The sequence below is a fragment of the Chlorocebus sabaeus genome, chromosome 5 (genome assembly GCF_047675955.1).
Source record: "Chlorocebus sabaeus isolate Y175 chromosome 5, mChlSab1.0.hap1, whole genome shotgun sequence".
In the NCBI taxonomy this organism is placed as follows: domain Eukaryota; kingdom Metazoa; phylum Chordata; class Mammalia; order Primates; family Cercopithecidae; genus Chlorocebus; species Chlorocebus sabaeus.
The window spans coordinates 68495032-68521457 of record NC_132908.1 but is presented as its reverse complement, the minus strand read 5'-3'; the positions used below and the strand labels follow the sequence as shown (position 1 = coordinate 68521457).

Genomic DNA, 26426 nt, shown 5'->3' with positions numbered 1-26426 from the left:
TTATTGAGCACTTAAATTTTCAATGGTAACAACAGTGCTAAGAGAATATCTCTGTGAAAGTGCTTTTCCAAACCTGGGCAACATGACGAAACCCCAACTTCACAAGAAATAAAAAAAATTAACCAGGTATAGTGGTGCATGCCTATAGTCTCAGCTACTCAGGAGGCTGAGGTGGGAGGATCATCAGAACCCGGGGAGGTTGAGGCTGCAGTGAACTGAGACTGTACCACTCCACTCCACTCTGGGTGACTGAACCAAACCGTATCCACCCACCCCCCCCAAAAAAAATTACTTTTCAGCTGGCATAGTGGCTCATACCTGTAATGCCAGCTACTCAGGAGGCTGAGGCAGGAGGATCACTTGAGCCCAGGAGTTTAGGTTGCTGTGAGCTATGATTGTGCTACTGTACTCCAACCTGGGTGACAGAGACCCCTTATGAAAATAATACCAATAAAGTATTTTTCACACATCTACAAATAGCACTCATTAAAAAAGTATTTATTAAAATATTTTCTTGTGAGTATGATGAAATAATATGTGTGACAGTTGGTAAATGAATTTTTATCTTACATGCTCACCTAGGAATTAGCTAGGTTAGTAGGGCTGAAAGAGATGTATTAATACGTGTTTTGCCAACCATTTCCCTAACACAATGCCTTATGTACAGAAGGCATACAAAAAGGCAGGGCACAGTGGCTCACGCCTGTAATCTCAACCCTTTGGGAGGCTGAGGTGAGTGGATCATCTGAGGTTAGAAGTTCGAGACCAGTCTGGCCAACATAGTGAAACCCCGTCTCCACTAAAAATACAAAAATTAGCCAGGTGATAGTGGCGCGTGCCTGTAATCCCTGCTACTTGGGAGGCTGAGGCAGGAGAACCGCTTGAACCCAGACTGCGGAGGTTGTGGTGAGCCAAGATCGCGCCACTGCACTCTAGTCTGGAGGACGGAGTGAGACCCTGTCTCAAAAAAAAAAAAAAAAAATGCAAAAATGTTTGTTGAATAAGTGAATATATTGAATTCATCAGAACTAATCGCAACTGGTAGAAGATGTGGACTCGTTACATTCTAAAGAAAGATCATGTAATTTTGGGAGCAAACCCAGTATCAGAAACCAGAGTTAGAATCTGTAAACTAAAATCTTTTACTTTGAAATTAATATATAAGAATGAGAATGATTATTGAAATCTATGCTCAGCTAGCCGTGAACCAAGAATTCAACTCTTATCTGTCTAGAAGAGGGAGTGGGAAAAAGCTCTCCTATGGTTAACTGATGCCCCTCTGAGATACTTTGGTTTTCTGCTGCACTGAAGCCAGAATGATTTTATGTTGCAGTAAAAAATGACATTCTTACAATATTAATACATGATTATGGAAAATATTAGATAATTTAGCTAAGCAAAAATAATACAAATAACTCTCATAAATCTATCATTTTCAAATAATAGTTTTTCTTTGGGGGAGCAGTACTTTTTTATCAACCTAAAAGAAGTACTTCACACCTCCCATATTTTTACAATCTCTGTCATTCATTTTTGTTCACTGTGTATAACCTTTGAAATTTGGGCACTTGATATGCATGGAAGATGCAACACAACATACATCTTTTAACTTTTTATACCATTGGCTGTCATTCCCCAGCATTCATTCATTCATAATTCAGTCACAGATGTTTGTTAAACTCCTACTTTTTGCATTCATTCTGCTACCTTTTGAGAATACAGTGGTAATCAAAAACAGACGTGGTCCCTGCCCTCATGGAGCTCTCAGTGGATTTGAAGAGTCTGTCATGAATTTAAAAATGACACAATAAATGTAAACCTGCCACTGTAATAAGTGCTATGAGAGAAAGGAACATGAGTTTGTAACAGGAAAATTTAATCTAGTCAGAAAAGGCTTTCCTAATGAAGTGGTAAGTGAGGTTATATTTGAAGGAAAAGTAAAGCAGGGAGGGAGGAGCCTTCCAGGGAAGGTATCAATATGTGTAAAGTCCTAGGACAAGAAAGACTGGGAATGACAGAGAGAGGAAGCCAGCATGGCTAGTGTAGAGACAAGGAACTGGAGAGGAAAGTAGGGGCCAAATCATGGAAAAGCCCTGAAGTAGGAGCATACCTAGTATGCCCAAGCAGCAGTAACAATTTCGCCATGGCTGGAGGGGCATGAGCAAGGAGAGAAGAGTAAAAAGTGAAGTTGGAGAAGGAACAGTGTGCCAGGTAGTTTTGCAGTACTATCCAATAGCACTTTCTGTGATGATGGAAATGCTGTATCTGCACTGTTCACTATGATAGCCATTACTCACTTGAAATTGAGCACTCAAGACATGGCTAGTGCCATTGAGGAACTGCATATGTAATGTTAGTTAATTTTAATTTAATAGCCTCTAGCTGTAGAGTACAGTATGCTAATGAACACTTGAAGGGTAGATAGTATAGCTGAGAAACTGAATTTTTAAAATTTTACTTCATTTTATTTAAATGTATGAACAGCCACATGTGGCTAGTGGCTGCCATATTGGATAGAACAGTTACAGCCTTGTGACCTTGGGCTTTTACTCTGAATTAAATTTGAATTACCTGAGGCCTGTAACTAAATTGGTATTTTGTTTTACTTTTAAGCAAAATAATAAAGTTTCCTTTTTTGATAGGGTAAAGGAGAGGTGAAGATATGTAAGAACCTAAAGAAATACATAATTTCCTTGACTCATATTTTTAATTGATATCTTAAGATGCACTCCAAAAGGTGAAATGTAGGTGGTGACAGCATATCTAACTTTTTCTTTCCTGCCTGAACTTAATGTCTCCTGCTCATTAAAGGATGAGACAGGTCCTCCCAGTTAACATTCTCGTAGAACGTTTCACTTTTTTTATCTTTTGTCATTTGTTAACCTATGTATGTATTTGTATAACTATTCTATATCTTCTGTGCAACGCTCAACCATAAGATTATTATATTATTTAGGGCAGGGACTGTGCCTGTCTTATCCACATAGAATCCACAGTATATAAAATCCTAGTAGTCCAATAATGAATATTTAATAACTGAATAAGTGAATAAAGTATTCAGCAATCTCATCTCTATTGTACTCATCCATCTGCTTATTTATCCATATTGACTGTTACCCCCCTCACCACTGGCCATACAGAGTTAAGGGACTCTCCCTAACCTATTCATCCCGGTTACTTAAAACTATTGATAAGTGTAAGTCTCTCTATTATCTGTAATCCATGAAGCAGAGACCGTCTCCCATCCAATAAAAAGATTTAAATATCTTTTTAAAAAATATTTCAATGCCCCCTTAAAGTGAGACCCAAAAGAACTGATAAAAAGATAGCCTGGTGACCTCTGTAGCTCAGAACTGAATTACTCTACAGTGACAGCCCCCTCTTTGTCCCTCATAACCTCTCAGCTTTCATATAAGTCATAAGATTCTACCTTATTTTAAATGAATAGCCCATTTTGACAGAGTAATGATGGTATGTGACAAATGGCACTTGTCTCATGGCATTTCCCTTAGCTAGCTTTACTCAGTTCAGTTATTGTTAGGTGACTTCAAGATACACCCTGATGCTGGTTTTGTCTTTGAGATTGATTTTCTCCAAGAACCCTCAGTTCTGGTTCCACGCACACGATAGAAAGGCCCTCAGTTATTCTGGCTCACAGTAGGACTGCTTTCTTCACTGTATTAGAGAGTTGGAGGATTATCGAAAAATCCTAGTACAATTTCAGAAGTAGAAGCTTACCACAGAGACGTTTCCCCACATGAAATGTTTAGTGACAGTTGGGGTGGAAATAGGGGTCCGTTGACCCTGGGTGTCAGTCCTGTCATACCCAGTTCACTGTGTCATCTTTAATAATGTACAGTTTGTGCTTCAGCCTAGAATCTGCAGAGACTCTCTCCTGTTCCTTACCCCTTTCATTGATACCAGAAGTAGTAAAAAGATTCACCTTTGTGAAGCTTACTAAAATTCTTCCACATCTTCAGGTAATTCACAGGGATGAGGAAAATAAAAAGAAAAAATTAATAAAATTAATAAAATTCTTCTACAAAACTGAAATACTGTGCAGAGATTGTTGAGAAGGTGTGTGCGGGATTGCTGGTTTTTCAAGCTAGATAAAACAGTAGTACCTATTCAAGTCAAGACCACAGGGGGCCTCCTAAAAATAGACTGACTCTTCTATGTAATAGCTTAGGACATTTTTATTGATATCATCTCTTGTCCTGCCCATAGAAAAGCCTTGAGCCTGGAAGGAGGAATTTGAGTGTATTTTCCTAAGAAACTGGTGCCACAGTAAACTGTATGTCTGTTTTTGAAGCCAACCTAGCAATTACCTTGGAATTCTAGGGCTCTATATTTTTCTAAATGTTTTTTCCTTCTACTTCATCATTCCTGATGAAAGAAACAAAACAGCATAAAGAAAAGCTACAGGTTGCTCTGAATACACACAAAGTTTGGTAGGGGAGTAGTTGTCTTAGGTGGCGCTCTCACCACAGCACTAAGAGCTACACTGATGTAGTAAGGAAAACGTGGCCCTTTTGAATCTTAATGTGCTGTTCATTTCTATTCCCATTGCTTCTCCTAGGATTTCTTATCTCTTGCCCTAGCAAATCATAACACATAGACATACATACACACACACCCATCCCTGTCCAGTGGACCCAGTGGGGGGGAGGGGGCAGAGAAGACAAAGTCATTTATATAATGTGTCTCCCTGCTGAGCCCCTAATGGCCGAAGCTTTTGTTCTGCATTCAGTGGCTGCATGTGATGGGCAGGAAGCTGCAGTCTCCCTTTGTTCCATGGCCTTATTCAGCAATTTAGATCCATCATAAAAATCAAATATGCATGTTGCAATCGCCTTGTGTACAACAGCTTCAATTTTCACCTTTTTTAAATTTGAACTCCACAGGGGAAGAGAGAGAATGAAGGGATAAAGGGAAGATAGGGGTAAGAAAAAAAAAATCGCTTTGTGTTTTTGCTTAGTGGACTGTGAAAATAGGCAGTCATGAAAAATAATTTTTTTTAAATTTCATAGATGCATCCCATTCAAAACAAGACATGCTACCAAATTAGGCTTTGTGGAAATGCCCTCAAACCATCCTAGTTAACTCAGGCTCCAAAACTTGGATGTGAAATGATGGGTAAAGAGAAAAATAGAACGTTATAAAAGGGTAGAAAGAGGAAGACTATTTAGGGCTTGAAGAATCATCCTGTTCAGAGAGGTACCTCCATACCACTTATAATTATGCCAAAAAGGATGTTTTTTGTTCAGCTGATTGTCATGAGTTTCTTTTGTAAAAGAAATGATTTGGGGAAAAGGTTTGTAGAGGGAGTGAGAGAGAGATTACACTTAAAGATATATTTCCTCTCTGAATAAAAATGAACACATTGACAGAGATGTTTTTGTTCACTTATTGATTTGCACACTATATTTAAAATTTTCCCAGAACTTCAAAGGGTATGTTCCCTGGAGTTCAAATAAATTTGCATCAGCAGCTTTGGTATTGATTATGCAGAAAAATACAGAAACCTTTTACCTATTCCATTATTAGACTCGAGCAATGACTTTACAGAAGGGTGCATGCCCTAATATAAACAATGTGGCCAGTATTTATTTGATTTATTAAAAAAAGATCAGAAGAAGTGTGCCTCTTTATGCCTGGTTTCACTTACTAATATAGATTTTGAAGGCTCATGCTAAAATTGAAGCCAACCAGTTTGAAGATACTTTGCCTGTTCTTAGAAATGGAGCTCTTACAGGGTAAACCCATGGAGATTGCTGTTGTCATTATACAGACACTGAACATAATATAGGATGGGTGCGCACTGAAAGAGTGATCTTGAGGCTCACTCAAGATTGAAAAAACCTTTGATTATCTGGAGTGGAGCTTCTTCTGGAAGATGTACCAAATGAGTCTGGGATCAAAACCAATTTCGCAAGTTTGATCGAGTCATAATATGGAAATCCACCAGATTCTGCTATGACTAATTAGAGATGTGTGAAGAAGGTTTCCCTTCCCCAACATTATTGATTTTTCTTTCAAACTCCCCAGTTTCACGGTGAAAATCTGTGGCATTTAAAAGTGTTCAATTTAGTACAGTTCACTGATGCATGTAATCTTTGCTAACTGCATCTCATTTTCTCTGAACTGGATTTTTCAGGCCCTCTTATGTCTGGGTATATTTTTTATTTACTCTGTATTTTAATTGAAATCAAAGATGTACCCAGAACATACAAATACTGAGAGGATACATTTAATATTTGGATTTTTTTTTTAGTTGCAAATTTTCCCTTTTTTCTGCTGGAAATATGGGCAATTACAAAAAAGTATAATTTTAAAAAGTGGATTCCACACAACTTAAGCCTACATGAGTGAAGAGTTTTGTATATGTCTTGAGTGATTCTATCCTCGAAAAAGCGATAAAGATGGAGAAAAGCACCAGGAAATTTACAACATTGGGTAAAATCTGTGATTGTATGCCATCATAACTGAGGGAAAAGCTATGGCCCTATGCCACCTCAAGCCGTCTCATCCCATCTTACCTTTTAACAGTACTCCATATTTTTAGGATATTATAGACAGATAACATACTGTAACTTCTCATTAAAATTAGGGCCACATGCTGGCATTTTATGTTTTCAACTTCCTTCATATGAGGAAAGATGCTATACAGGTGTATTAAATTATAAACGTTTCATATTGGAGAGTGAAACCTTTATCTTTGAATTCAAGGTAATTTAGTATATAAATGTATATTTTTAATTGAATATCTTCCTCTTCCCTATCATATGGCAACTTTATCCTCAGTTCTTTCTTCCCAAGAAATAAGTTGTAGAAGACCTAAAGGAAAAATTGTTTCAGGAGACTTTGTTTGCATTTCAGGTCATTTCAACTACTATTCTTACCTCTGCTTTAAACAAAAAGTACATGTTAAACCAATGATAGGTCTCACTGAAGGATTTTTCCTCTGCAATCACACAGATGTTGAGAGTGAAGCCTCCGAATTAGACAGTCTCAGTTCAAGTTCTGACTCCATCCTTGACTAGCTCTGTGACCTTGGGCAAGTTAAGCTTGAGTGTCTTAATTCGTAAAATGAATATATGAGGATAATAACACTTAATGTATAGGATCATATGAGTTAAATGAGATTAAGTAGAGTATTGTCATAGGTTGCTTTCCTAGAGAAGCAGACCTGAGATTAACATTCAGTGTATTTATTAGGGGGTGCTGTCAATACCTGTGGTAGGTGAGCTGCAGTACATTCCAAGAAAGACCTCAGCCAACACTGAGGCAGGTTTTTTTCAGCCTCGTAGGAGCTGACGACGACTAAGGGGTATTGTCTTTTACCAATCTTTTTAACTGTGGAAATAAATCCTTTATTCTTGAAGGGAGAGTTGGGTGGCACATTATAATGTCTATTAGAAGAGTTTAGTAAGCACTCAATAAATATTAGCTATATAATAGTGTCAATGTATATTTACCTGCGAGACCATTCTTGGTATCCCAAACAATTGCTTTCATTATATATTTTAATAGTGCTTTGGTAAGAGCATGGCTCTGGGACTGGATTTGAGGCCCAATTTCCTAATTAGCAGCTGAATAACACTAAGTACATTAGTCTCTCTCTGTCTCAGTTTCCTCATTTGTGAAATGGAAATAATAATAGTACCTATTCTCATAGGATTGTTATCAGGATTAAATATGTTAATAGTTACACTTTCAACAGTGCCTGGCATATAACACAAGCTCTGTAACTGCTTGTGCTTATCATCATCATTATTATTTTTCTTCTCTCAATCAAGTTAAGCATGTACAGTGAGTCCTCACTTAACATTGAGAGGTTGTTGAAAACTAACTTTAAGTGATACAACAAATAAAAAAAAATGATTTTTTAATCGTCAGCATTATAATGACACATTGTTATTCAAAGACCCGATGTATCTTGTTTTACTTAAAGTCAGTTTCCAAGAACCTGTTGATGATATTGAAGATTTACTGTAGTCAAAAATACTTTGGAATCAGACAATGCTGGGTTTAAATCCCAGCTCTGTCACTTCCTAGCCATTTTGATCATGAGCATGTTACTTAATCTGTGATCCTGAGTATTCTCATCTGTCAAAAAGAAATAATATGTCTAACCTTATAGAAAGCACCAAATATATGAAGGTATTATGAACTTATATTTCAGTTTACTTTCTCAAATGTAGTAATAACCCCATCCTTGGGATATCCTGAAGATTATGTGAGTTCATTCATGAAAAGCACTTAGAATGGTTCCTGACAAAAAGTATGTGTTCAGTGAGTGTTAGCTAGTAGGATGGTGATGACAACAACTGTATAAAGGACTCTGCACAGTGCCTTGCATATCATAAGCACTCAAATATTATTTTTGAAGCTCTCCATGAATGTTTTCTTTATTTCTTCCTTTTAGCCTTTCTTTTACATTCCAGCTGGCCTGCCGGACCTTTATTCTTGTGTATTCCTTTCTTCTTCCCTCACTTGCTTGTAAGGATTTTGAATGTTATATATGGGTCAATAATAAACCATATCCTCTGACATCCTTAAAGAACAAAAGACAAAACCCTCTACTTTGTTTTTATTCTGGAGACAGTAAGGCTGATGAGTGATTAAACATGATCTTCAAGTACACAAAGGTTCTTACTACAGGAAGGTGGCTGCCAGTTCTCCATCTTCAGGACAAAAGAAGAGAAATAGACTTCAGTGGAGCATACAAACACAGAATGGAAGACAAAAGAGAATGATAGACTCTCTAACTCTGAGAGGCTAAAAACAAAGAATATTCTTAACGTATTTAGAATTGCTACGTGTATGTGTTTCTGACCAAAGGAAAGAGAAAATTCTAATGAAATCCCTTTTAGTCCCATACTTCTGATTGTGTTATCCCAAAATATTTTAACTATAAATATTACCTGGTAGTGTGTACCTTGCTTGTCCTATGTTATTTTGTCATATTATCATTCCTGGTTTCATAATAGCTGGTGCCCATTATAAACCAATCAGAAACAGATCTTGGTTTGGGATAGACATTTACTGTTCATAAAGGCTAAAAACTGTTTCTCCTTGCAATAATATATAATAATAAAAAATAAGCATAGCCAGAATTTTCATTTGCATTCCGGAGGAAATAGTCTGAATAAATTCACCCTATTCATACACAGTGTTTTGTGTTTTTTTTTTTTAATATTGTTTTAAGCACTGCTAAGTGTTAACGTTTTACATTAAGTCATTACTTTGACAGGGATTTGATAATATAATTATGGCCTTTATAATCATGTAGAAAATCATGTTAATTAAATAAACAAAAACTGAAAGAAAATGAACATTTTGATTGGGTTTATTTCATCAGAAGAATGAGACATCTCAAAATAGAAGCAGACATCTGTGGAAATGAAGAAAAATCTACAGTTCTTAAAAACCTAGACTCTCTGCTGAGGATGTTATCATATAGAGATCTAGGAAATAGTTCAGCTTTAAACATACCCCTTAATAGATATATTAAAGCTGAATTTCCATCTTACCCTCTTTTTGTTTGATTTTCTTTTAAAGCTGTATTTTTAATGGCAGGTGAAGCTATCGTTTTTGTTTATACTTTGAACAAGTATGGTATCTTTTACCCGGGAATATCAAATTCCCATAAATTTCATAGATAGTAGTTATTATATGTGAAATATACAAAACATGAGGCTTCCTGCAAATTCCTGGCAGGGTGTGGAGCAGGGGTGGTGGGTATATGCATTATATCCCATTGTTTTTAGGAATTTTTCTTTGGGTTCCTAGTGATTATTATTCCCACTGAAGGGAGATCTGTGCCCAGCTGGCATGTTTTTATACCACAGCAGAATTCCCAATGATACTTTATCATTTAGACCTCTTTCCTTAAAAATATGAGGGAGCTAGAGTGATTTTTTTTTATTAAACACTTCAGGAGTTTTATTTTTGTCTTTTCATATTTTTATGTTTGGCATGTAGTAGGTACTCAATAAATAATAGTTGAAGCCATGAAAATCTTTGGTTATTTTCAAAGTGATTCTCTTGGAATGCTATGTATTTATTATATCAGTGTCAAAAACTGTTCTGGAATTGCCCTCAGAGCTTGTGTTAGAGTCTTTTGAATATACTTATCTTTGCAGGTCAATTAATATTTATTTAGTGTCTATAATGTATGTATTTCAATTTTTTTTGTAGAGATGGGGGTCTCACTATGTTGCCCAGGCTGGTCTTGAACTTCTGGCCTCAAGCAATCCTCCTGCCTTAGCCTCCCAAAGTGTTGGATTACAGGGATGAGCCACTACACTTGGCCTGTATTGTTTAAATATCATGATTTCAACCATTAGCTTATTTACTGCAGTTGTAGCTATTGCGCAGCAGTCTCCCTTGTGTCAGGAACAGTTACTAAGTCTGAAGGTGGACAGTGAGAAGTAAGATAGAATAAAAATAAAATAATATAAAATAAGAAATGGTTCTCTTCCAAGAATTATAACTTAGCAATGTACATTCAAATTAACATACTAGAAAATACAGGTCATCAGCAAAGCCTGAGTCCTGTCCTCTCACTCTCCTCTGTGGACAGCATGAGCTTCACCACTCACTCCACCTTCTCCACCAACTACCAGTCCCTGGGCTCTGTCCAGGTGCCCAGCTACGGTGCCTGGCCAGTCAGCAGCACGGCCAGCGTCTATGCAGGCACCAGGGGCTCTAGTTCCCGGATCTCCGTGTCCCACTCCACCAGCTTCCAGGGCGGCATGGGGTCTGGGGGCCTGGCCATGGGGATGGCTGGGGATCTGGCAGGAATGGGAGGCATCCAGAATGAGAGGGAGACCATGCAAAGCCTGAACGACCACCTGGCCTCCTACCTGAACAGAGTGAGGAACCTGGAGATGGAGAACTGGAAGCTAGAGAGCAAAATCTGAGAGCACCTGGAGAAGAAGGGACCCCATTTCAGAGACTGGAGCCATTACTTCCACACCATCAAGGACCTGAGGGCTCAGATCTTCACAAATACTGTGGACAACGCCTACATCATTCTGCAGATCGACAGTGCCTGTCTTGCTGCTGATGACTTTAAAGTCAAGTATGAGACGGAGCTGGCCATGTGCTAGTCTGTGGAGAACGACATCCATGGGCTTCGCAAGGTCATTGATGACACCAGTGTCACTCGGCTGCAGCTGGAGATAGAGATAGTGGCTCTCAAAGAAGAGCTGCTCTTCTTGAAGAAGAACCACGAAGAGGAAGTAAAAGGCCTACAAGCCCAGATTGCCAGCTCTGGGTTGACTGTGGAGGTAGATCCCGAAATCTCAGGACCTCGTCAAGATCATGGCAGACATCTGGGCCCAATATGACAAGGTGGCTCGGAAGAACCAAGAACAGCTGGACAAGTATTGGTCTCAGCAAATTGAAGAGAGCACCACAGTGGTCATCACACAGCCCGCCAAGGTTGGAGCTGCTGAGATGACACTCATGGAGCTGAGATGTACAGTCCAGTCCTTGGAGATTGACCTGGACTCCATGAGAAATCTGAAGGCCAGCTTGGAGAATAGCCTGAGGGAGGTGGAGGCCCACTACGCCCTGCAGATGGAGCAGCTCGATGGGATCCTGCTTTACCTGGAGTCAGAGCTGGAACAGACCTGGGCAGAGGGGTAGTGCCAGGCTCAGGAGTATGAGGCCCTCCGGAACATCAAGGTTAACCTGGAGGCTGAGATCGCTACCTACCGCCGCCTGCTGGAAGAGGGCGAGGACTTCAATCTTGGTGATGCCCTGGACAGCAGCAACTCCATGCAAACCATCCACAAGACCACCACCTGCCTGATAGTGGATGGCGAAGTGGTGTCTGAGACCGATGACACCAAAGTTCTGAAACATTAAGCCAGCAGAAGCAGGGTGCCCATAGGGGAGCAGGAGGCCAGTAAAAAGTTCAGAGGTCCAAAAAAGGGAGAAAATACAATGTTATAGTAGATAACTGTGTACAGTGGAATCAACGTCTCTGGGTGAGCATCATGGAAGAGGTGGCATTTCAGATCTTGATGGGTATATATAGGAAAACATGGGAGAAGAGTATAGCAGGAAACGAGAAAATTGTAAGCAAAGACCCCAAAGCAGAAAAGCATCAGTCAGAGAATGGTGAGACAGAAAAAGAAAGAGGGAGATAGAACTTTGGAGCTAGAGTCCCAGGGTACTGACCCCAATGCTGAAACATACCGTATTGTTTGACAAGTGACTTAAACTGTGTCTTGGTTTTCTCCTCTGTAAAATGGGGATAAGATTTGTACCTACATCACAGGGTTGTTATGAGGAATAATACACAATAATACATCTAAAACAATGCCTGGCACATAACAAGCACCATGTAAGTGTTAGAAAATGAGAGAGTGGAGTATTTTCTCTACTGAAAGCCACTGAAGATTTTTGAGCAAGGTGGTGAAAAGATAGGTGCTATACTTTGAGAGTATGATCCTGGCACTACTGTGTACAGTTGATCATGAGAGAGATGCTAGTTAAGAGAACTCCTGGGAAGGGGAAATGCCAGCTTGCACTGGAACAATAGCTATGGGAATGAAAAGGAGGGGCTGGATGCAAGAAACATTGGAGGGTCCCCGTGACTTGTACATACTTTAAGTTCTGAGATACATGTGCAGGATGTACAGGTTTGTTACATAGGTAAACATGTGCCATGGTGGTTTGCTGTACCTATCAACTTATCACCTAGGTAATAAGCCTAACACGCATTAGCTCTTTATCCTGATGCGCTCCCTCCCCTAAACTTCCCCACCCCTGCCAGCAGGCCCCAGTGTGTGTTGTTCCCCTCCCTGTTTCTATGTGTTCTCATTATTCAGCTCACACTTACAAGTGAGAACATGTGGTATTTGGTTTCCTGTTCCTACGTTAGTTTGCTGCGGATAACTGCTTCCAGCCCCGTCCATATCCCTGCAAAGGACATGATCTCATTTCTTTTTATGGCTGCATAGTATTCCATGGTGTATATGTACCACATTTTCTTTATCTAGTCTATCATTTCTGGGCATTTGGGTTGATTCCATGTCTTTGCTATTATTAATAGTGCTGCAGTGAACATACGCATGAATATATCTTTATAATAGAATGATTTCTATTCCTTTGGGTATATATCCAGTAGTGGGATTGCTGTGTCAAATGGTTTTCTGATTCTAGGTCTTTGAGGAAAGGAATTGCCGCACTGTCTTCCACCATGGTTGAACTAATTTACATTCCCACCAACAGTGTAAAAGCATTCTCTCTCTCCACAGCCTTGCTAGCATTTGTTGTTTCTTGACTTTTTAACAGTTGCCATTCTGATTGGCGTGAGATGATATCTCATTATGGTTTTGATTTGTATTTCTCTAATGATCAGTGATGTTGAGTGTTTTTTCATGTTTCTTGGCCGCATAAATGTCTTCTTTTGAGAAGTGTTTATTCATGTCCTTTGCCCACTTTTTTATGGGTTGTGTTTTTCTTGTAAATTTAAGTTCCTTGTAGATTTGAATGTTAGACCTTTGTCAGATGGGTAGATTGCAAAAAATTTTCTCCCACTCTGTAGGTTGCCTGTTCACTCTGATGATAATTTCTTTTGCTGTGCAGAAGTTCTTTAGTTAAATTAGATACCATTTATCAATTTTTGCTTTTGTTGCAATTGCTTTTGGGGACAGCATCATGAACTCTTTGCCGGTGTCTATGTCCTGAATGGTATTGCCTAGATTTTCTTCTGGGGTTTTTATAGCTTTGGGTTTTATGTTTAAGACTTTAATCCATCTTGATTTAATTTTTATAAGGTGTAAGGAAAGGGTCCAGTTTCACTTTTCTGCATATGGCTAGCCAGTTTTCCCAGCACCATTTATTAAATAGGGAATCCTTTCCCCATTGCTTCTTTTTGTCAGGTTTGTCAAAGATTAGAGGGTTGTAGATGTGTGGTGTTATTTCTGAGGCCTCTGTTCTGTTCCATTGCTCTATATATCTGTTTTGGTACCAGTACCATGCTGTTTTGGTTACTGTAGCCTTGTAGTATAGTTTGAAGTCAGGTAGCGTGATGCCTCTGGGTTTGTTCTTTTTGCTTAGGATTGTCTTGGCTATATGGGCACTTTTTTGGTTCCATATGAATTTTAAAGGAGATTTTTTTTTTCTAATTCTGTGAAGAATGTATGTCAATGGTAGTTTGATGGGAATAGCATTGACTCTCTAAATTACTTTGGGCAGTATGGCCATTTTCATGATATTGATTCTTCCTATCCATGAGTATGGAATGTTTTTCCATTTGTTTGTGTACTCTCTGATTTCCTTGAGCAGTGGTTTGTCATTCTCTTTGAAGAGGTCCTTTACTTTCCTTGTTAGTTGTATTCCTAGGTATTGTCTTCTCTTTGTAGCAATTGTGAATGGGAGTTCATTCATGATTTGGCTCTCTGCTTGTCTGTTGTTGGTGTATAAGAATACTTGTGATTTTTGCACATTGATTTTGTATCCAGAGACTTTGCCTGAAGTTGCTTGTCAGCTTAAGAAGCTTTTGGGCTGAGACAATGCGGTTTTCTAGATACAGGATCATGTCATCTGCAAACAAACAGTTTGACTTCCTCTCTTCCTATTTGAATACCCTTTATTTCTTTCTCTTGCCTGATTGCCCTAGCTGGAACTTCCAGTACTATGTTGAATAGGAGTGGTGAGAAGCCATCCTTGTCTTGTGCCGGTTTTCAAGGGGAATGCTTCCAGCTTTTGCCCATTCAGTATAATATTGGCTGTGGGTTTGTCATTGAATAATACCATATTATTTTGAGGTATATTCCATGAATACCTAGTTTATTGACAGTTTTTAACATGAAAGGTTGTTGAATTTTATCAAAGGCCTTTCCATGTCTTTTGAGATAATCATGTGGTTTTTGTCTTTAGTTCTGTTTTTGTGATAAATTATATTTATTGATTTGCATATGTGGAACCAGCCTTGCATCCTGGCAACGAAAAGGAGGATTCCCTCCTTTTCAATTGTCTGTAATAGTTTCAGAAGAAATGGTACCAGCTCCTCTTTGTACTTCTGGTAGAATTCAACTGTAAATCTGTCTGGTCCTGAGCTTTTTTCAGTTGATAGGCTATTTATTACTGCCTCAATTTCAGAACTTGTTAGTGGTCTATTCAGTTATTCAGCCTCTTCCTTGTTCAGTCTTGGGAGGGTGTATGTGTCCAAGAATTTATCCATTTCTTCTAGATTTTTCAGTTTATTTGCATAGAGGTATTTATAGTATTCTCTGGTCATTATTTGTATTTCTGTGGGATCAGCAGTGATATATTCCCTTTATCATTTTTTATTGTGTCTGTTTGATTCTTCTCTCTTTTCTTCTTTATCAGTCTACCTAGTAGTCTATTTTATTAGTCTATCTATTTTATTTTTTTTTAAAGAAAAAAACAGCTCCAGGATTTGTTGGGGTTTTTGTGAAGGGTTTTTGTGTCTCTATCTCCTTCACTTCTGCTTTGATCTTGTTTATTTCTTGTCTTCTGCTAGCTTTGGGGCTTGTTTGATTTTGGTTCTCTAGTTCTTTTAGTTGTAATGGTAGAGTATCAGTTTAAGATCTTTCTAGCTTTTTGATGTGGGCATGTAGGGATATAAATTTTTCTCTTAACACTGCTTTAGCTGCGTCCCAGAGATTCTGGTACATTGTCTCTGTGTTCTCATTGGTTTCAAAGAACCTCTTGATTTCTACCTTAATTTCATTATTTACCCAGGTGTCATTCAGGAACAGGGTGTTCAATTTCTATGTAGTTGTGTGGTTTTGAGTGAGTTGCTAAATCTTGAGTTCTAACTTGATTGCCCTATGGTCTGAGAGAATGTTATGAGTTCAGTTCTTTTGCATTTGCTGAGGAGTGTTTTACTTCCAATCATGTGATTGACTTTAGAGTAAGTGCCATGTGGCAGCAAGAATGTATATTCTGTTGTTTTTAGGTGGTGAGTTCCGTAGATATCTATCTGGTCCACTAGATCCAGAGCTGAGTTCAAGTCCTGAATATCTTTGTTAATTTTCTGTCTTGATCATCTATCTAATACTGATAGCAGGATGTTAAAGTCTTCTACTGTTATTGTGTGGGAGTCTAAGTTTCTTTGTAACTCTCTAAGAACTTGTTTTTATGAATCTGGGTGCTCCCGTATTGGGTACATATATATTTAGGGTAGTTAAGTCTTTTTGTTGAATTGAACCCTTTACCATTATGTAATGCCCTTCCTTGTCTTTTTAAAAAATCTGTGTCTTTTAAAAAAATCTTTGTTGGTTTAAAGTGTGTTTGGTCAGAAACTAGGATTGCAACCCCTGCTTTTGTCTGCTTTCAATTTGCTCAGTAAATTTTCCTTGAGCCTATGCATGCCTTTGCATATGAGATGGGTCTCTTGAATACAGCACACCAATGGGTCTTGACTCTTTATCCAGCTTGCCATTCTGTTTCTTTTAATTGGAGCATTTAACCCATTTACATTTGTGTGAATTTGATCCTGTCATTATGATACTTAATGGTTATTTTGCAGACTTGTTAATGTAGTTGCTTCATAGTGTCATTAGTCTTTGTACTTCAGTGTGTTTTTGTAGTGTCTGGTAATGGTTTTTCCTTTCCATATTTAGTGCTTCGTTCAGGAGCTCTTGCAAGGCAGGCCTGCTGGTGACAAATTCCCTCAACATTTGCTTGTCTGAAAAGGATTTTATTTCTCCTTCACTTATGAAGCTTAGTTTGTCTGGACATGAAATTCTGGGTTGGAAATTGTTTTCTTTAAGAATGTTGAATATTGGCCCCCACTCTCTTCTAGCTTATAGCATTTCTGCTGAGAGGTCCACTGTTAGTCTCACGGGCTTCCCTGGCCTTTCTCCCTGGCTCCCCTTAACATTTTTTCCTTAATTTTGACCTTGGTGAATCTGATGATTAAGTGTCTTGGGGTTAATCTTCTCATGGAGTATCTTACTGGGGTTTTCTGGATTTCCTGAATTTGAATGTTGTTCTGTCTTGCTAGCTTGGGGAAGTGTTCCTGGATGACATCCTGAAGTATGTTTTCCAACTTGGTTCCATTCTCTCCATCTCTTTCAGGGATTGGGGCCAACCTGAATCAGTCATAGGTTCAGTCTTTGTATATAATCCCATAGTTATTGGAGGTTTTGTTCATTCCTTCTCATTCTTTTCACTGTAATCTTGTCTTCAAGAAGACAGCAAGAAAGTCTTCAAGCTCTGAAATTCTTTCCTCTGCTTGGTCTGTTCAGCTATTGATACTTGTGGTTGCATTGTGAAGTTCTCTTGTGTTTTTCAGCTCCATTGGGTCATATATGTTCTTCTCCAAACTGGTTATTCTTGTTAACAACTCCTGCAATGTTTTATTATAATTCTTAGCTTCTTTGCATTGGGTTAGAATATGCTCCTTTAGCTCGACAACGTACGTTATTACCCACCTTCTGAAGCCTACTTCTGTCAGTTCATCCATCTCAGCCTCAGCCCAGTTCTATGCCCTTACTGGAGAGGTATTGTGATTATTTGCAGGAGAATAGACACTCTGGCTTTTTCAGTTTTCAGTGTTTTTCTGTGCATTCTTTCTCATCTTCATGAATTTATCTAACATCAATCTTTGAGGTTACTGAACTTTGGGTGGGATTTTCATGGGGACTTTTTTGTTGATGCTGTTGTTGTTGTTGCTTTCTGTTTGTTTTTCTTTCAACATTTGGGTCCCTCTTCCATAGGGCTGCTGCCATTTGCTCACGGTCCATTCCAGACCCTTTTCACCTGGGTCTCTCCTGCACCTGAAGGTGTCACCAGGGGAGGCTGCAGAACAGCAAAGATGGCTGCCTGCTCCTTCTTCTGGGAACCCCATCCCAGAGGGGCACCAACCTAATGCCAGGAGGAATGCTCCTGTATAAAGTGTCTGGTGACCTGTGTTTGGGGTTCTAACTCAGTCAGGAGGCACAGGATCAGGGACCTGCTTAATGAAGCAGTCTGGCTGCCCCTTGCTGGAGGGGCTTACTGCACTGGGGGGAATCCCACTTGTCTGGACTGCTTGGATTTCTGAGAGCCAGCAGGGGGAAAGACTAAGTCCACTGATCTGTGGAGATCACGGCCACCCTTCCCTCCAGGCTCCATCCCAGAGAGATCAGAGTTCTGTCTCTAACCCCCTGGCTGGAGTTGCTGAAATTCCCACAGGGAGACCATGCCTGGTGAAGAGGGATGGGTCAGGGTCCAGCCTAAAGAGGCAGTCTGGCCATGTTCTTCCACAGCTGCTATGCTGTGCTGTGCTGTGGGGAATTCCCACTGGGTCCAAACCACCCAGACTCCCTGGCACAGGCAGGGGAAAACAGCAGATTGGAGCTGCAGTCATGGCTGCTGCCCCTCCTTGCCAGGAACTCAGTAGTCTTAAGCAATCTCCAGCTGAGCAACCACTGAGAATCTCCACAGCTCTGTGCTTGAGACCCAAGGCCCTGGTGGGATGGGCTCATGAAGGGATCTCCTGATCCACAGGTTGCACAGATCTGTGGGAAAAGCATGGTTTCTCGGGTGAAATAGCACAATCATTCACCATCTCATTTGGCTGGGGGTGGGAGCTCCCCTTGCCATGTGTGGCTCCCAGGTGGGCGGTCACTCCGCCCTGCTTTTTTCCTTGCTCTCTGTGGGTCATGCCAACTGCCTAGTCAGTCCCAGTGAGAGAACCTGGATACCTCAGTTGCCAGTGCAGGAATCACTTGTTATTTTCATTCTCAGTGGGGGCCTCTAACCGCACTTGTTTCTAGTCAGCCATCTTGGCCCCTCCCCACCATACTTTTCAAGTGTTTAAACTGAAGGTATCTCTGTTTTTGAAATAATCAAAAGTCATTTGGAAATAAGTATAGTGACCAAGGTGGATTTTTGTTGTTTTTTTTTTTTAATTAGAGGCCAGACATGATGATTCATGCCTGTAATTCCAGCACTTGGGGAGGCTGAGGTGGGCGGATTACATGAGTCCAGGAGTTCAAGACCAGCCTGGGCAACATGGTGGAACTCTGTCTGTACAAAAAATACAAAAGTTAGCCACTTGTGATATCATGTACCTGTGTTCTCAGCTACTCTGGAGGCTGAGGTGGGATGATCACCTGAGCCCGCAGAGGTTGAGGCTGCAGTGAGCTGTGATTGTGCCACTGCATTTCAGCCTGAGTGACAAAGTGAGAGCCTGTCTCAAAAAATAAAAAAGAGATGGATTTTTAAAGTAATGAGGCAAATTTTCTTCTGTGGATTTTTAAAGTGATACTAAAGGCAATCCAAAGGAGATTTGCTTTAAAAAAATGTATAGTACATTTAGTGGTAGAATAAATGTGTAATTTCCCAATTATTACTATAAAGGAAAATATGCACTTTGTTGTATAAAAGTTAGTGTGCTTATCTAATCATCAGTAATATACATCCTCCCTTCTTAATGAAATTAAATTTGAAAAATAAGTTACTAATTTATTATGATAATCTCTTGAATACATACTTACAGAATGGAGATAGAAATATATTTAAAGACCAAAATTTGGTCTTTTATTCATTTTACTTAGCATTTACTGATATGTGTACCTCTTGGGTGCTCCCACATCTTGTTGATTTCCCTTCTTTCTGTTACTGTTTGCTTTTATCTTCTATATTTCGACTGATTGATTGTAGAGATGAAAGTCTCATCATGTTGCCCAGGCTGATCACAAACTCCTGGCCTCAAGCAGTCCTCCCACCTTGGCCTCCCAAATGCTCAGATTATAGGCATGAACCACCACACTCAACCATTTTTTTAAAACCAACTTTGTTAAAATGAAGAACAGGAGGGGAAGGACAAAAGCCAGGATTTGTTAACTTTAGTTACTACCAAAGTGAGGGAGGGGACTTCATTTGGGTAATTTCAAATGCTTTACATAGCTTTTCAAAGATGCATGCTTGCACTACCATTTTCTGTATTCTGTTGCAATTTATTGATACCATTATTGAGTTTATTAATGCCCTCCTTACCATATTGTTTACCCATGTGCAGTTCAATAAGTACGGCTGTATGTGCTCATCCAATAAGCTTTCTCCTCTCACGTTGTACCTGCTCTGACGTGATAAAAAACCAAAAACCTTTCATAAAATAAGTGTATGTGATGCATTGAACATTGCATTTTACTTAAAACGCCCCCTTTTTTGGCAAATGAACCACATCGCAAAATTTTAAGCTGAAATTGCTAGCAGTGTTTCCAAGATAAACATGCTATTTATAGACAAAAATCTTTTAAATTATCAGTTAATGAATACGTAATGGGCTGCACAGTAATAAAATCACAAAAAGCGAATGATTAGTTATTTTCAGTCAGTTAAGAAGGACTCTTGTAACTGGAGTCTACACCAGGAGTGAGGACTGTCTTTTCCACCGTATAAGTCCTAGGGATTAGACATCTGTTTTCATTTCTTATAGTGAAAAGAGGTCTGAAACAATGTGTAATGTCCTAGAAATGAGACAGAACTGTTAGATGAGTTAAGAGCAGATATCTGGATGGTTGGAGGTCAATGAGAACTGTAGTCTCTCTGCCTCTTGTTGAAAAGAAAATACTCTGTAGGAAAAACCTTCAGTCATCAGTTCAGCAAAAATAATTGTAACTCCCACTGGAGACACTGAAAGGACCTGGGCTCTCTTTGTTAAGTCCAATGTAGGATTTTCTTTTTTTAATACTTAATTTAAAATTAAAACTAAGTGAAACATTTTTGTTTAGCTTTTTTTCTGGGATGGAGTCTCTCTCTGTGGTCCATGCTGGAGTTCAGTGGTGTGATCTTAGCTCACTGCAACCTCCACCTTTTGGGTTTAAGCAATTTTCCTGCCCTAGTCTCCCAAGTAGCTGGGATGACAGTGTGCGCCACCATGCCTGGCTAATTTTTGTATTTTTAACAGAGATGGGGTTTCACCATGTTGGCCAGGCTGGTCTCGAACTCCTGACCTCAGGTGATCTCTCTTCGCCCTCCCATAGTGCTGGGATTACAGGAGTGAACCACCGCGGCCGGCCCCAACATAGGATTTTCTTAATGATGTTTTTTTACCTAAGCCTCATTCTGCAAATGAAAACAGAAAATCATTTGGTAGAGGGGACACCAATAATTCAGTGTTTTTGAAATGTCATTACTTCTGCAAGTTAAGTGTTTGCTACCTGTGTCTTCTACCAATTCCAAATTATGTTGATTCTTGTCAAGCCCCATGTGGGAGATGGAGGTGCTAATCCTTCAGAATAACACCAGGCCAGTTAAACTGGAATGGGATAAAATCCATAAAGAATTTATCCTAATTCTTGGGTAAGTCAGCAAAGAAAATGTATGAACATGAGATTGAATTCTCAACCCTCGATGTCATTCTCTCTTCAGATACCCAGAAAATTTCAAAGTAACTCTGGGTTATGAACAAAAAAGTTACCTGCTTTGACCAGCTATTTTTCATGTGTTAACCATGGTGTTCTCTTCTAGCTGTGCAGAGCAGTATAACTTGTATTAGTCTGAAAAGCAGAAATAAAACCTTAGTGTTTGTAAGGACATTTCTGGCAAATGAAAGCAGGAACTTTGTGTGTTGCAAATGGCAATAAAAACTTCAGAACTCATTGATATAGCATATTTTGTTGCTCTTCTGTATTCTATCAAAAGTCCTTACCAGTGCTTTGAAAGGAGTTTAGACAGTAACTAGGCACACAACTATGCCAAGAATTTTAATTGAGTTGAGGGCCTTCATGCAAATAAGGTTAAGACTTGTAATAGCAAATAGAATTCTTTGATTTGTAGGTGTTTTGATATAATTAGTTGATACGCAGATTAGTCCCCAGTGGGATATTGACTATTGAAGTATATGTAAGCACTTTGTAAATTATGAAGCATTACCAAATGTATCTGTTTTAGGTTTGCCCTATTCCTGTTGGCAGGTACTGTGGTCATTCATTCATTCAACGAATATTTACTATGTGCTTACTATGTGCCAGCTACTTTTGTAAGTACTAGAGATATAGTAATGAATAAAACTTTATATTCATATGAATAAATTTTTATACATAAAATAAAACATAAAAAATAGCCCAGGCATGGTTGCTCACACCTATAATTCTAGCACTTTGTGAGGCCAAGATGGGAAGATGACTTGAGGCCAGGAGTTTGAGACCAGCCTGTTAAATAGAGTGAGATCCTGTTTCTATTAAAAACTAATAAAAATAAAAAATAACTTCAGATAGTGATACATGCTGTGAAGAGGAAAAAGCAGGATATTTAGATAGTGTTTGAGGAAGAGGGTAGGTTTTGAGTAGGGAAGAGGAGAAGCATTTTACCTAGGTTGTTCAGGAAAAGTCAATCTGAAGAACTAACATCTGAACTGAGGCATGGTTCTTGAGAAGTCAGCCGTAAATTCTAAGTGGAGGGAACAAGCAGTGTGAAGATGCTGTGATAGGAAGAAGCTTGGTATGTTCCAGAATGACAAGAAGACCAGGTTATGAAGTGAGCAAAGCTCATTGGAATTTATAATCTCATGCCTGCAGAATGGCAAGTGAATGAGGGAAGATGAAATACACTAACTTTTCTTTATTTGTACATTTTTTTTTGTTTTTGCATGAGTCTCTACATAGCTAGATGAAGCATGTTAAAGAAGAGAATTATCTTGACTGTTTTACTACTTTCCCCTAAGTGTCCTAAGAAGTATTTCTCTATGAGCACCATGTCTCCATTCCCCCTCTTTATTCAGAAATATCCTTTTCAATTTTTGTTTGCCTTCTTAACAAAATTTACAAAGGAAATGCAGATTATTTTTCTTTTATGCCTTTGCATATAACCTTATCAAAGGAAATAGAGGAAAACACTGAAGAAATAGATACTATAGTAATTATATATTTTGAAGCAGATACTGCCTTTGTTATGATAGAGTCAGGTCATCATGGGCAGCTTACTTAATTTCTTTTGAGCCTCAGTTTCCTCTTCTATAATATAAGAAGGTGACTACTATTTATCTTATAGAATTACATGAGATCAAGCACATGAAGTGTTTAGCACAGTGCTTGGCACATAGATAATGTGTATGGAGCACTTACTGTTTGTCTTTTAGAGACAGGGTCTTGCTCTGTCACACAGACTGGAATGCGGTGGTACAACCTTGTCTCACTGCAGCCTCAACCTCCTGGGCTCAAACAATCCTCCTACCTCAGCATCCTGACTAGCTGGAACTACAGGCTGACACCATCATTACTGGCTAACTATTGTATTTTTTGCAGAGACGGGGTCTCACTGTGTTGCCCAGGCTGGTTTCAAACTCCTGGGCTCAAGTAATCCTTCCACCTTCACCTCCTAAAGTGCTGGGATTACAGGTGTGAGCTACCACGCCTGTCCTTACTGTTATATTACCATGAAGATCTTTATTCTTTCAAATCACTTCCCAGTAAACCTTTTCTGCAAACTTTTTCAAATAGTTCCAATAAACTTTTAGGCTGGCATCCCCCCTCCGCCAGCTTATGCCATTGTTCAAATACCTTTTTCTCTATTGTCCAGCTCAAAGACTCTGTATGTTTATGAGACCGTCTTTTGGTAACAAAAATGCCAGGAATCAATGATTTATTAAAATCCTAGTATTAATTCAGGCTCCTGTCAATCTCCTAACAAAGCCTATACATACTGTGTAGCTATACCAAAGATTCCATAGCATAGGTGAAAATGCATGAGTATATAGCCCTTGATCTCCTGAGCTGCATTTGGCCAGTCTCGTCTTTCTATCTAATTAATGTCATTCTTGGCATATGGGGATCACATAGCACAGAATGTGTCCATATTCTGCCAGTGAAAACCCACGTTGTTCTCCACCTGCAAAAAGGCAACCTCTGCTTTTCATTTCTTTTTTGTGTCATTTTTTAATGTCATTGTTCTCCCTCTCTCTTCCTTCCCTCTCTCCCTCTCCTCCTTTTCTTCTTTCCTTCCCTTCCTCTCTCTCTCTTTCCCTCTTTTCCCTTCCCCCACTGCTTCCACCCTTCCTAGTAAAGGGAAGAGGGATGGACCTTGGGCATTGGTCTTAGAGGAGGAAACTTACATCATCACCTAAACTGATTCTAGACGTTTTCTTGAAACTCAAAAATGATTTGCTTCAGTAATACTAACATCACAATCCCCTGAGAAGACCATCACCAGTTTTCTACTACATTTTAGCTTCTATTATTTTCCTTGTCTAGTTTGCTTTTTTTTTTCTTCTTTTCTTCAAGAATAATCTCAAATCTTACTTCTTCCACTACATCTTACTAACTCTGGACTTGATTGATCCCCTGCCACTCAACACTTACACTGTTGTATACTTTTTGCTACTTAATTCATATTACGGAACAGTGCATAAATTAAAGGCTTGTTTCTCCAATTAGATTATAAGTTTTACTCAGAGCAGGGATTGTGTCATACATATTTATAGTATCTCACTGTTTTTATCTTTCCCTACCCCAACTATAATCATACTTCTTTTTAAACACCTGAACATTCCTTCTTCCTTGACGATAAGGGTATGTTAGCAAAGCTCTATGACCTTTTTTTGTTTTTTCCTCTGACACTCGAATTCTCAGGTGAGAGTTCTATAACTTGAGCAAAATCAAAGACAGTGGTATATTTTGTAACATTAGAGATACTACACAGGGCAAAGCTTAGCTGTTACTGCAAGAAGCCTATCTACAATAATAGATTCAGGCTAATTTGAATGCCTCAGTCTATACCTTATTTCATCCTCAATTTCTTTTTTTCTTAATTTCAACTTTTATTTTACATCTGGGGGTACATTTGCAGGCTTATTAAATGGGTATATTGTGTGATGCTGAGGTTTGGGTACAATTGATCTTGTCACCTAGGCAGTGAGTATACTACCCAATAGGTAGTTTTTCAGCATTCCACCCCCACCTCCCATCTTTTGGAGTCTCCAGTGTCTGTTGTTGCCATCTTTGTGTCCGTATGTACCCATTGTTTAGCCCCCACTTATAAGTGAAAACATGCGGTATTTGGTTTTTGTTCCTGCATTAATTTGCTTAGGATAATGGCCTCCAGCCGCATCCATGTTACCGCGTAGGACATGATTTTATTCTTTTCTATGGCTGCATAGTATTTTGTGGTGTATATGTACCACATTTTATTTATCCAGTCCACCGTTGATGAGCACCTAGGTTGATTCTGTGTCTTTGCTATTGTGAATAGTGCTGGAATGAACATACAAATGCATGTATCTTTTTTGTTGAACAATTTATTTTTCTTTGGGTATACACTCAGTAATGGGATTGCTAGGTCAAACAGTAGGTCTGTTTTAAGTTCTTTGAGAAATCTTCAAACTGCTTTCCACAGTGGCTGAACTAATTTATATTCTCACCAACTATGTAGAAGCATTCTGTCTTCTCTGCAACCTCACCAGCATCTGTTGTTTTTTACTTTTTAGTAATAGCCATTCTGACTGGCGTGAGATGCTATCTCATTGTGGTTTTGATTTGCATTTCTCTGATTAGTGGTGTTGAACATTTTTTCATGTTTGTGTCACCTTAGATTTCTGAGTGAGTTGAGAATGTCTGAGCATCAAAAGCAAACCTTGGAATAGGAGCCAACCCCCAAATAAAATAAAAATACTTAAAGAAAAATTAGACTTTTTTGTTTCTCCTCTTAAATGCATTCAATTCATTTAGCTTCTCATTTATATCACCACCAGAAGACAAAGAATGAATGCTGGTCATTCAGGTTTAAAATTTTTTTTTTTGTTGATAGCTCTAGCAATTTGGTTAGAGAAAGTAGGGAAAATTCAGGACTAAGAAAATTTAGAGACTATGATTTTCATTTATCAACTCCTTCACTTCATTAATTATGATAAACCGTAAAAATGGATTAATGCATAAAAGGATGATCGCTGTGTATCATTAGAAGAAAATAATTGCTTAAAAATTAGAGATTTAAAAACAAAGAGGACGATAGTGAGCTCTGTTATTTAAACCAAAGAATATCATTGAAATCCTAAATAAACAAGCCATCCAACAGAGGAAGATATCTACACTTGGTGAGTGCATCCTGCTATGTATAAGTTTAAAAAGGAAGAAGAGAAGACAGTGCTGGGAGAGGAGCAGTGTATACCTGGATGTGCTCTATTAAAAGAGGCGCTTGATTGCTCAGTAATTGCAGAGCTAGGTTCTTGGGGAGGCTTTTGTCATCCCTCCTTGGCTGACACCAGACGATAGTGTGGCTCTGTGATAAGAAACAGAGGACCAGTGTCTCCATGGTAACTAACTGAGCTCTATATATTATACCTCATTACAAATGAGGATAGATAGTAAAATATATATATACACACACACACACACACACCCCAAGAGTGAATATATATGTGTGTGTATGTATACATCCTGTCTTCTATCTAGAAAGTGAGTAGAATTAAAATTTTTGAGAATGTGATTGCATTGAAAGGATAAAGT

At 38.8% G+C, this 26426-nt stretch overlaps 1 long non-coding RNA gene and 1 pseudogene across 4 annotated transcripts in view; both read left to right on the top strand.

Annotated features, from left to right (window-relative positions):
• LOC103233196 (uncharacterized) overlaps window positions 1-26426 on the top strand; it is a 179890-nt gene that overhangs the window by 45489 nt on the left and 107975 nt on the right. The window lies entirely within an intron of this gene.
• On the top strand, window positions 10590-11880 carry LOC103233198 (keratin, type I cytoskeletal 18 pseudogene; annotated as a pseudogene).